The following is a 10,223-nucleotide window of genomic DNA, read 5'->3' as shown; positions in this document are numbered from 1 at the left end:
TTTAATGTGATGGAAGGGGCTATTATACTTTTTCAATTAGTTCACGTGTCTGTGGATTAATATTTCCTGTTACTAGCCTGAGACAAAGTTCAGCATTTGTGTTAAAGTTTTCTCCTTTGATATGGAAATTCAACCTTGGGTTCATATCCCAGCTCTGCTCCCCAGAAAGCTTTGTAAAGCTGTCACCCTGTGTCACCAGATTGCATTACTTATGATGAACGTGGCTGCTGCCCAGTGTCCTGCATCGAGACAGGGTGAACTTGAATGGTGGGGGGCCCTAGTGTGGTGACACTTCTACCTAGGCACGTCCCTGCCCTGTGGATTCTAAGACCCACCATTCTGTGTGCTGCCTTGACGTCTCTGAGCCTCACAAGTCCCAAAGGCCTAACCACGAGGCCCCTGTCCTCACCAGATGTGCCCCCCACCCAGCAAGAAGTGCTCCCCATTGGCTGGCTCCCCCATCAGCCGGAGCAGCTGTGCCCCACCTGGCCCTGAGCCTACTGGGCTTCCCCTCCCTGCCAGCCCATGGAATCGTTCAACAAGTCAGTCAGTCAGTCACATCCTCGGGTGGGAACCAGTGGTCACCCCACCCTCTTGTCGCTACAAAGCCTGCCTCCCGCAGCCCGGCTGGTTCGTTCTGTTCCCGTGTGCCACGTGCTGCCCTCCCTGGGCTGTGAGCGCACGTGACTAATGAGCTGCTGCTGCTGCGTCCAGTGTTCAGGCAGGGGCTCCTCTCCTCACCAACGAGGTGACCAGAGGTGATAGAACACCCTGGAAGCCATCCGAGAGTTTTACAGGAGACAGCAGTGCCTACTTAGGACCTGGGTTTTCAGGCCAGGCTTCTCCACAGCCCTACCTGTATAGTCTTGTTTCCTCATTCTCAAACTGTCCCTTGGGGGGCCGGAAAATTGTCCCCAAACTGCTGCGAGACCGCTGTGCAGACACCTCCCCTGAGAGAAGCACCTGAGCCTGCCCAGGGCACCATGTGGTCCTGCCCACGTCCCTCCGTGCATGGCCCTGCTGCCTTCATGAGTCTGCATGTCTAGCTGAGCCCAAGAGGACACCTGAGTGGGCATTGCAAGCACCAGGTTCATCCCTTGTAAAATGTTATCGCTATCAGTGCTGAGAAACCTTGTCCGCAGAAAGAAACAGCGATGGAGGAGTCATGCGCCAAAAATAACTTATGTTAGACGGACAACTTACCTGAAAGGCTGAAACTAACAAAGCCCATTAAAGAAGAAATCATCGGAATAGCCCTATATCTGTTCAATAAATTGAATTTACAGTTAAAAACCTTCAAACCAAGAAAAGAAAGCCCTGGCAACGCAATTAGAATTCTTAACGTGGGAACGTGAACTCTGCAGCCGCTGTGGAAGACAGCGTGGCGTGCTTCAAAAGACATGGCATAGAAGCAGCATGGGATCCAGCAATTCCGCTTCTGGGTGTATACCCGAAAGAACCGACAGCAGGCACTGGGTGATATTTGCACGCCCATGTGCATAGCAGCACTATTCACAATAGCCAAAAGGTGGAAACAGCTCAAGCGTCCTTCAGCAGACGAGTGGATGAACAAAATGTGCTGCATTCATACAGCAGGTTATGATGCAGCCTGCAAAAGGAAGGAAATTCCGACACGTGCTGCCACATGGAACCTTGAAGATATTCTTCTCAGTGAAATAAGCTAGACAGAAAAGAGCGAATACTCTGTGAGTCCACTCATATGAGGACCTGGAGTAGTCAGATTCATAGAGACAGAAAGTAGAAGGATGGGTGCAAGGGGTGGGAGGATAAGGGAAGGGAAGTTAGTGTCGAATGGGGACAGAATTTCAGTTTGGGAAGATGAGGAAGCTCTGGAGGTGGATGGTGGGGATGGTTACACTACAGTGTGAATGTGCTTAATACGCTTAAAATGGTTAAAATGGCCAGTTTTATGTTTTATATATTTTACTACAACAGAAAAAAAGACTTCTTCATTACAACTAACTTTTTACAAATACACAAAGCTCTTATTTTGGTTCCAGAAAGCATGCTCTGTGTCTAATTGGCTCATTTAGGTAGAAGCTGGTAGAACCCGTCCTAACAGATGGGGTCTCTGTGGAGCCAGCAGCATTGTCCCTCGGCCCCAGATCACCGCCCAACCTCTAAGCTGGGAATTCTGCAAACACAGCTGTGGCCACAAGACAGATGGGGACAAGCATCTGAGGGGGTGTGACTTTCATCCTAGGAAATCAGCCTGCAGCCCCTGATGAGTCACTAGTGCCATGGAGGTTATCCGTCAGATTCCACGGGCCTAAGCAGGAGGGGTTGGCAGACGTCACCGAGGGGCCAGGAGCAGTCCGCACTGAGAGGCGGTGGGCCTGTTCAGAAGCCTGGGCAGATGTATTTGCCTCTGCTCAGAGAACGTGTAGAGTTAACAATGGAAACGCCCATATGCAGCTGGTGAGAGTGTAAATTGATGCAACTTTCCCAGAAACCTGTTTGGCAGCACCTCCTGAGTTTACTGTGTGCATACTCTACGACTGAGCAGCTCTACTCCTGAGTACGTATCTATCAGAAGTGCGTGCAGACGTGCACGAAGACACACACAAGAAAGTTCCTAACAGCATAACTCACAGTAGCCCAGATCTGGGAGCAGCCGGAATGCCCACAGCAGCAGGACAGAGGACTCAGCACGGCGTGGTCACACAGCAGAGCACTGCATTGCGGTGACGTGAGCCACACCCCACACCAGGTCCTATTGCTCCACTCAGAACAGGGACCATCTCGTGAACACAATATTGAGCAAAAGAGTCCAGACACATTGTGTGGTTCAGCAATATAAAGTGTAAAACAGAAAAACTAACATATGATGAAACAAGTCAGAGTACTTACTCTGAGGGGAATAATGATTGCAAAGGGGTATGAGGGAATCTTCTGGCAATGTTCTAAATCTCGCCCCAGGGGGGATCCCACAGATGTGTTGCCTTCATTAAAATTCTTCTAGCTGCACATTTATGACTTGTGAATTTTCTCTACATATGCTATGCTTCAATTTAAAGAGCGACTTAAAAATCCATCTATGTCCTTTAAAGTTTATTTGTAGACATTTAGGAAAGTTAGTTTTGAGACTAAAGAATACATAAGTGAAATTAATGAGAGTGATAATCCTATAAGATTCAAGGAGTTAAATATTTATTTTTAATAAATGAGTTGAAATTCGAGATCTTACATTTTTTGTTGAGACGTCAAGAGCAGAATAGCAAAAACTGTTGAGTGACACCCCCTATTGGCCATCAACAGTAAGTGCAGGGCAGAATCAAATGAAATTAGATCCGTGATTGCTAGCTCGAAAGCTCATCTTCGCTCATAGTAGTCACACGCTGACATTATAGTTTAGTAGAAAGAGTGAGAAAGAGGTTAGAGTTGTAATAGTTGTGTCTGGTGAGTGGACAGAACTGTAGTAACTGCACCTTTGTTTCAGGACATCTTTGTACCTCATTCCTCGTTTAACCATCTTGGTGCTCCGGGGACCAAACCCCTCGGGGCCACCTCTGGAGCACAATGCAGAGTGACCGAGAGGGAAGCAGTGGAACCAGAGCCCGGGGCTGCATTCTCCCTTATTCTGCATCCATAATGGTCCTTGCAAAACAGCCGCTCCCCAGAAAGGGCAGCCGTCTGCCTGCAGTGGGGGAATCAAGGGGTCTCTGGAATAAATGTGGGTTCCTCAGCACCACGTCTGTTAAAGGCCCTGATGCAGGCTTGGTGCAGTTTTTCCAAGGTCTAGGTTCTGGCTTCCGTTCGTTGGTGACCATCTCGGCAGCTCGGGGTCAGTACTGAGCTCCAGCCCCTGCTAACCCTTGGGACAGGGTAGAGACCTTCAAGCTCAGGGAACCACACGGGCTGACAACAGTGAGAGGTTTCAAGCGAAGAAATGAGCGGTTCACTCCTTCACATGGACGAGTTGGCACTGGCTTAAAGCTGCTACTTGCTTTTTCTCCGCGGCCCTCACCGCTCGATGCCCGTGAAGGAGTGGGAAGGCACCATCAGGGGGCCCCTCCTGGAGCTTCTGGAGGAAACTGCCCGCGCCGGGGCTCCCCACTCTGCACGCTGGCCCCAGTCAAATTGAGAGGGCCACCTCTTTCCCTAATTGGCTGCCAAATGCTCTGTCCAGACTGGCCTTTGGATTCCCTCAACATTCTTTCCCCACCGCTCTTCAGATCTCCCGATGTGGATTAGGATTGCCATCTCTTGGCCGCCCACACGCCCAGGATAATTTCTAATATGCACCACAGGAAAAGGAACCTTGAATAAGACTGAACACTAGAGAGATGGACAGAGTGGTGAAAGGCAAACAGTTTATACGTTAAACTGAAGAAAATGTTACATGTTTATTTATTTTTATTTTTAAATTTTTACAATCGTGGTTAAATATGCATAATAAAGTTGACCACCTTAACCCTTTTTAAGTGTACAGTTTTGGAGTGTTAAATGTATTCACATTGCTGTGCAACCAGCAGAACTTTCTCGTCTTGCACAGCTGAAGCTCTGTCGTGTTACACACGACTCCGGGCCCCTGCGGACACCCCGGCAGCTCCTTCTGGGCTCCGTCCTGTGACTCCGACGACTCTAGACCTCCGGTAAGTGGGGTCCTGCAGGAGTTGTCTTCTTGTGACTGACTTATTGTTAGACGTTTATTTTTAACAAGAAGGCCTTGCAGGAATTTTTAATAACACCGCCTGTTTCCGGAGAACTGGTTTCATAAGCTCCTCCCCGACACCTCTCTCCGTGATATTTATCCTCCGCCCCTCTGCTTAAAAAGAGTAACCCTTTATTCGACTACTCCTTCCTGTCTCTTGTTCTCAGTGTATTTTCTCTCCCTTTCCCATTTTTTCCTTTTTCGTGCTGTTTTCCACAGCCCGGCCAGAGGGAGGCTATAAGGATGGAGCGTGCGGCGGGTGAGGACGAGGCGGGCTGCGGGGCGGGGACCCTGCGCTCTGGGTGGCCAGCCTTCGGGGGCGGGGGACGACAGTCGGCTTTCAGGAGAGGGACCGGGGAGCCGCCTTGAAGAAAATGAAAAAGGTCCACTGAGCCACTACACATTTCATCTTCCGAGAAGACGAGACCTACGTGACGGGGCCCCAGGAGGCCCCCGGAGACTGCGAAGGAGGAGGGGTCCTGGGTCAACACCTGGCCGGGTGGGAAGGGGAAGTTTCCAGAAGTCGGGCGAGAGTGGGCACTGAGAGGGACCAGCAGCCAGCTTGGTCCTAAGGGAGAGCAGGGGCTGCCTCGAGGGGAGACACCCACAGATACACGGTAGTGAGGTCAGCACCCATGGGCACACAGGGCTGTGCTAGCTGGCCAGACTAGGTGCCATGGTGACCAGAACGAGGGCAGACAGCCAGAGGCTGGTGGGGGCTGGGGTCTGGAGAGGCTGTGAGCCCCCGGGGTCCTGCACAACCCAAGGGAGGGGTAAGGAGCCCCCCGGGATGTACGTTAGGGGCTGAATCGTGTCCCCCAAAAGGATATGGTCACATCCTAACCCCCACACCTGTGACGGGGACCTGACTTTGCAGGTGTAATTAGTGAAGACGAGATCCCACTGGAGTAAGGTGGGCCCTTATCCAACAGTTTCCCCACCTTGTATGTATTTTGAGGTTTCAACTCTATTCAAGACAGAGAGATAAAGCTAAAGACTTTTTAGAAACTCCTATTTTAAATAGCAAAGGTGAGAAGATATATAAAGAGCTTCAGATTCATCTTGCCAAGCTTTGCATTTTCTCCCCTACATTTCTCCTTTATGTGACCGAGTTAGGACTGTGAATTGGCTTCTTCTGGTGGACAACAGATAGGATTTTCTATTTCCTAGAGCCAACTCCTGGATGAGCACAAGCAGCTGGGGTGGTGACTGAGCTATTTCTCTCTTGTCTGTTTATTAAGCAACAATGTAGCAAGTGGTTCCTGAGCACCTGCTGTGTGTCTGTGCCGAGAGCCAGCCAGGAACTTGATGTCGGCGAGACAGCCGGGGTCTGCGGTCCTCACAGAGCTCACCTCTGCTCAGGTCGTGCTTCTCGCTCCCCCTCTCACTTCTCAGTGGTCTTTTCTTCTTTCCCATGTAAACTGAGCACTTTAAAAATGAATGATGTTGTATCACATTTTGTGTAACCTTAGGCAAGGTACTACTCCAATTTTCAGTTTTTCATAATACAGGAGTTGGCCTGATGCTGTCTGTTTTGGTGGTAGAATTGAGAGCATCTGGGTGATTTTTTCCCCATAAACATTAATTCCATATTTGATTTATAATGAAGTTGCAGAACTGTTTATAGATGATTGGTAAAGAATGTCCATAATAAGTAAAGAGATAAAATGTGGTGGTTTCCATTTTATGGCACAAGAAAGGAAGAAAGAAACTGTTTAAGTTGCCAGCTTTCCATTTAAAATTTCTGTTTACTCTTGGGGCTGGCCCCGTGGCCGAGTGGTTAAGTTCGCGCTCTCCGCTGCAGGTGGCCCAGTGTTTCGTTGGTTTGAGTCCTTGGTGCAGACATGGCACCGCTCATCGAGCCACGCTAAGGCAGCATCCCACATGCCACAACTAGAAGGATCCACAACTAAGAATATACAACTATGTACCTGGGGGCTTTGGGGAGAAAAAGGAAAAAAACAAAATCTTAAAAAGATAAATAAATAAATAAAATTTCTGTTTACTGTTTGTAAAGCAATAAGATGAAACGAGAGAACCCAGTCTTAGCCGGGTGAGTTCAAAATCGGGTGAGTCATGGTCATGTAGACTGTGTCCTAAAAATATGGGGTGACATCCCCACGTGAAGACAGAGGGAGCTGGTAAATAGCGAAAATGGAATCCCAAATGAAGTCATAGCTTCAGAATCTTTTCTCAACAAAATGCTGAGAGAGAACCGAATGTTCTCAGATGACCTCATTTAACCAGCGGTGGTCTGGGGGCTTGGTGAAGAATCCTACAACATAAATGAGAGGGTAGTGAGCCAAGACGTGGGCACAAGGGCAGCAGCTGTGACAACTGCAGCTTAGGAAAAGAAAGTCCGCCTCCCCACCGTGGTGGCGTGTACCCCTGAGGCCCCAGTAGATGCTTCCATTGCATGTGGCCTTGCTGAGCAATGACACCAAGATTAGACCGGACAAGGCAGAACCAAAGCCAGGACAAGTGCTCAGAACTGGGCCACCAGCCACAAGTAAAACTCAGCGGCTGCAGAACCCTGTGCTCTTAACATTTTCAATAATATCATAGCTCTTCAGATTATCCTCTGCCCCATACGTGCTGCCGTGTTCTGGGCACACCCACTTGAGGACTCTGCCGGATGCTGAGCTTGTCTATTCCAGTTGTGTATCCTAGAACCGGGGAGAGAACCACAGGATGGGTCTGGGGACCCACCGAGCCCACTGTGAGAGGGACCTGAGCTAGAACTCCTTGACCACCTGACCTCCACAAGCCCCTGCTCTGACTGGTGGCCACAGTGACACTTGAGGTCTCCTGGAATTAACGTCAGTTCAGAGCCGGTGTCCAGTGGTCCCCAATATGTCTGATTGTTTCTCTTTCCCCAGGGCACAGTCACCCTGGTAAAAGGCCATGTTCTCTTTGGAGAAGGCTGGGAGAAAGATGAACAGTATAAATTTTGGGCAGCGTACTGGGGTCCTTTCTCAGAGGGACCCAGTCTCCCCTTCATTCCAGGGGTCCCGGGTCTGTGAACTGGCTCAAGCCTGAGAATTGATGGAGGGGCCGTGATTCTGATTTTATGACTCAAGTTAGACTTTTGTTCACTCGACCTACAACTTTTCTGTTTATACAGGTCAAGTGAGAATTTAGTAGGTTTCCCATCTGTTTCACTTCTAGAAACGCTCTAATAACTAGCTAGAGCTGTAGGGCTGCGCCAGTCAGACAATTCCGATGGCGACTTTGACTCTACTGTCCGTTACGTGACCACGCCCACCCTGCTGTTGGCAGCTGGGTGCCCCCACATGCCCTGCCACCCGAGATCCACTGACCCCCATGCATTTGGGTTTCCCAGTTCAGTGGCAGCAGATCCCACTGTGAGATCCAGCCCTCAGGAGGCGCACCCACACAGCTCTTCCAGGATGCTGGGGTTCCCCTGAAAAGTGTGTTCTCTGGACCTCCCAGGGTGCGCAGGTCTCACATGACACATCCACTCAAAGCTTCCAGTCTCCCTGAGCCTTTGGATACCTCCTTCTAGAGCATCCCAGAGCAGTTCTGGCATTTTTACTTTATCTCATCTCATACGGGCTGCGCTAGGTTCATGTTTTAGCCAAACTAGCACACCAAACAGCCCTTTCCAACTTCTCAGACTAACACGTTGAACCACAATCTCCGCTCAATGGAGCAGAGATTCAATAAATCCCCATATCAGTAAATTCAGCCTGACTCAGTATTGCGTTCCTTCCACCATCATCCCACACCCTTAATATCCATCCCCACACATATTCCCCGGATTTCTGTCTGTATAAATCAGGAAAACCACCCAGCTCCTTTGGGGGGTAGGGCACTCCTCTTGGGCCACACTGAACCTCACCCTTCGGGGCCTGGGGGACTTGAGTCATAGGTTTAGAAGAAAGGTGGGTGGTGGGCATGCTGAGGAGACCCAAGAGAGCCGGCAAGGCAGCTGCCTCAGATCCCCAGACAGGTGGGGCGGCTCCTCATGGCAAAGGAGACGCAGCAGAACTGACAGTCCAGTGCCCCCAGCTTCATCTGGGTCTGGCCGTACGGTCCCTTCCCACTTCTCAGGATTCCCTCGGAATGGGTCATTTTAATAGAGCGTGGCGAGGGCCACGGCGGGGCAGACAGAGTTGTTTCTGGAGATAGAGCAAGTTCCTCACCCAGTGTGGATGGAGGCTAAGGAGCACCTCGTAGGGGAGAGAGTCCTGAGCCGGGGCATAACGAGTGACCGGGCCCGGAGAAGTGTGGGAGGAACTCCCTATCTAGACAAAGGACAGAATTGGGAAAGGCAGAGCCTGGAGTGTGTGTGTGTGTGTGCGTGTGTGTCTATGTGTGCACGTGTGTGGAGCAAACAAGTGTCCCTATTGTTGCCGAAATTTAAATTATGAAGCAAGAAATCATAAGGAATAACACTGGCTCACATTAGTGAGCTCCCGTGAGGTCCCAGGCACCGGGACAGAACAAACAGACTCACAGATCCCTCCCACAAATCCTCAAGTGTTCTTCTTACTGTTGTTATTTATTCTCATCAGACCACTTTCCAGAGGAGGAAAACAAAGCAACGGAGAGCTAACTGCCTGGCTATTCTGGGATCAAAGCCTCAGGATTTCTCCAGGTGGAGGAAAGCGTCTGGACGAGGAGCCCGGAACCACAAGAAGAGGCCGAACATGTGTCCTCACATGACCTCTGCCCTGGTCACTGAGAGCACGGAGGCCAGGTGTGCATGTGGACTCCAGATGCTTCACTCAGCGAACAAGATGGAACAAGATGAAGAAGCCGACGGCCGATCTGAGACCATTGCAGAAGTGCAGGAGCGGGAAGCAAGACCAGGGACTATGGAACGGGGCTGACTCGGTCAGCATTCGAGGGGGCAGTATTGTCAGAGCTTGGCTGTTGATTGAACGTGGAGTCGAAGAAAAAGAAGATGAAATTTGAACCCCAGTTATGGTTTGGGTGGCTCAGTGAGTGATTGAGTCAGTGGCTAGGATGGAGAATAAAGAGCAGGCACATGACAGGGAGTAGGTGGCATCAGGTATGTGTATTCGAAGATTTAGTTTTTATGGCTACATATATTTATTTCGATAACTCAGCCATGTTTGTTTACAACCATTAAGACACTGCTCCACTTCTTTAATGATGTCGACTAAAAGAAGTGTTCTAACTTTTAGTTCTTTTTAGTTCCCAAATACAATAAACACCAGGCTCTTATTCTTTTATATATGTGTGTGTGTGTTTGTGTGTGTGTGTGTATATGTGTTTGTATGTGTGTGTATGTGTGTGTGTATGTGTGTGTGTGTGTGATCAGTTCTACTGATGTATAATTTACCGACATATACTATTTTTAAGTATATACCTTGATGAGCTTTGACAGATGTGTAGTCATGTCACCACTGCTGCAATTATCTAGTATTTTTATCAACCGAAAAGCTCTCTGTGCCTCTTTGCAGTCTCTTCTTCATATTTTACTAGAAAGTTCTAGAAACTAGACATTCTGAGGAATACTTTACTGAAGACGTTGGTAGGGCTGGACGTGACTCTCATT

The 10,223-nt window shown here is 49.4% G+C and overlaps 1 long non-coding RNA gene across 1 annotated transcript; it reads left to right on the top strand.

The window, feature by feature from the left end:
• Positions 1–4,477: 4,477 nt before the first annotated feature.
• Positions 4,478–9,897, top strand: LOC103540904 (uncharacterized). Its single transcript, XR_542342.2, has 3 exons — positions 4,478–4,616; positions 5,917–6,037; positions 9,214–9,897. It is a non-coding gene; the product is annotated as an uncharacterized lncRNA (long non-coding RNA).
• Positions 9,898–10,223: the final 326 nt, after the last annotated feature.

The sequence above is a fragment of the Equus przewalskii genome, chromosome 16, assembly GCF_037783145.1.
Source record: "Equus przewalskii isolate Varuska chromosome 16, EquPr2, whole genome shotgun sequence".
Lineage (NCBI taxonomy): Eukaryota > Metazoa > Chordata > Mammalia > Perissodactyla > Equidae > Equus > Equus przewalskii.
The sequence above is the reverse complement of the archived record's forward strand: the minus strand, read 5'-3'. Positions and strand labels throughout refer to the sequence as shown.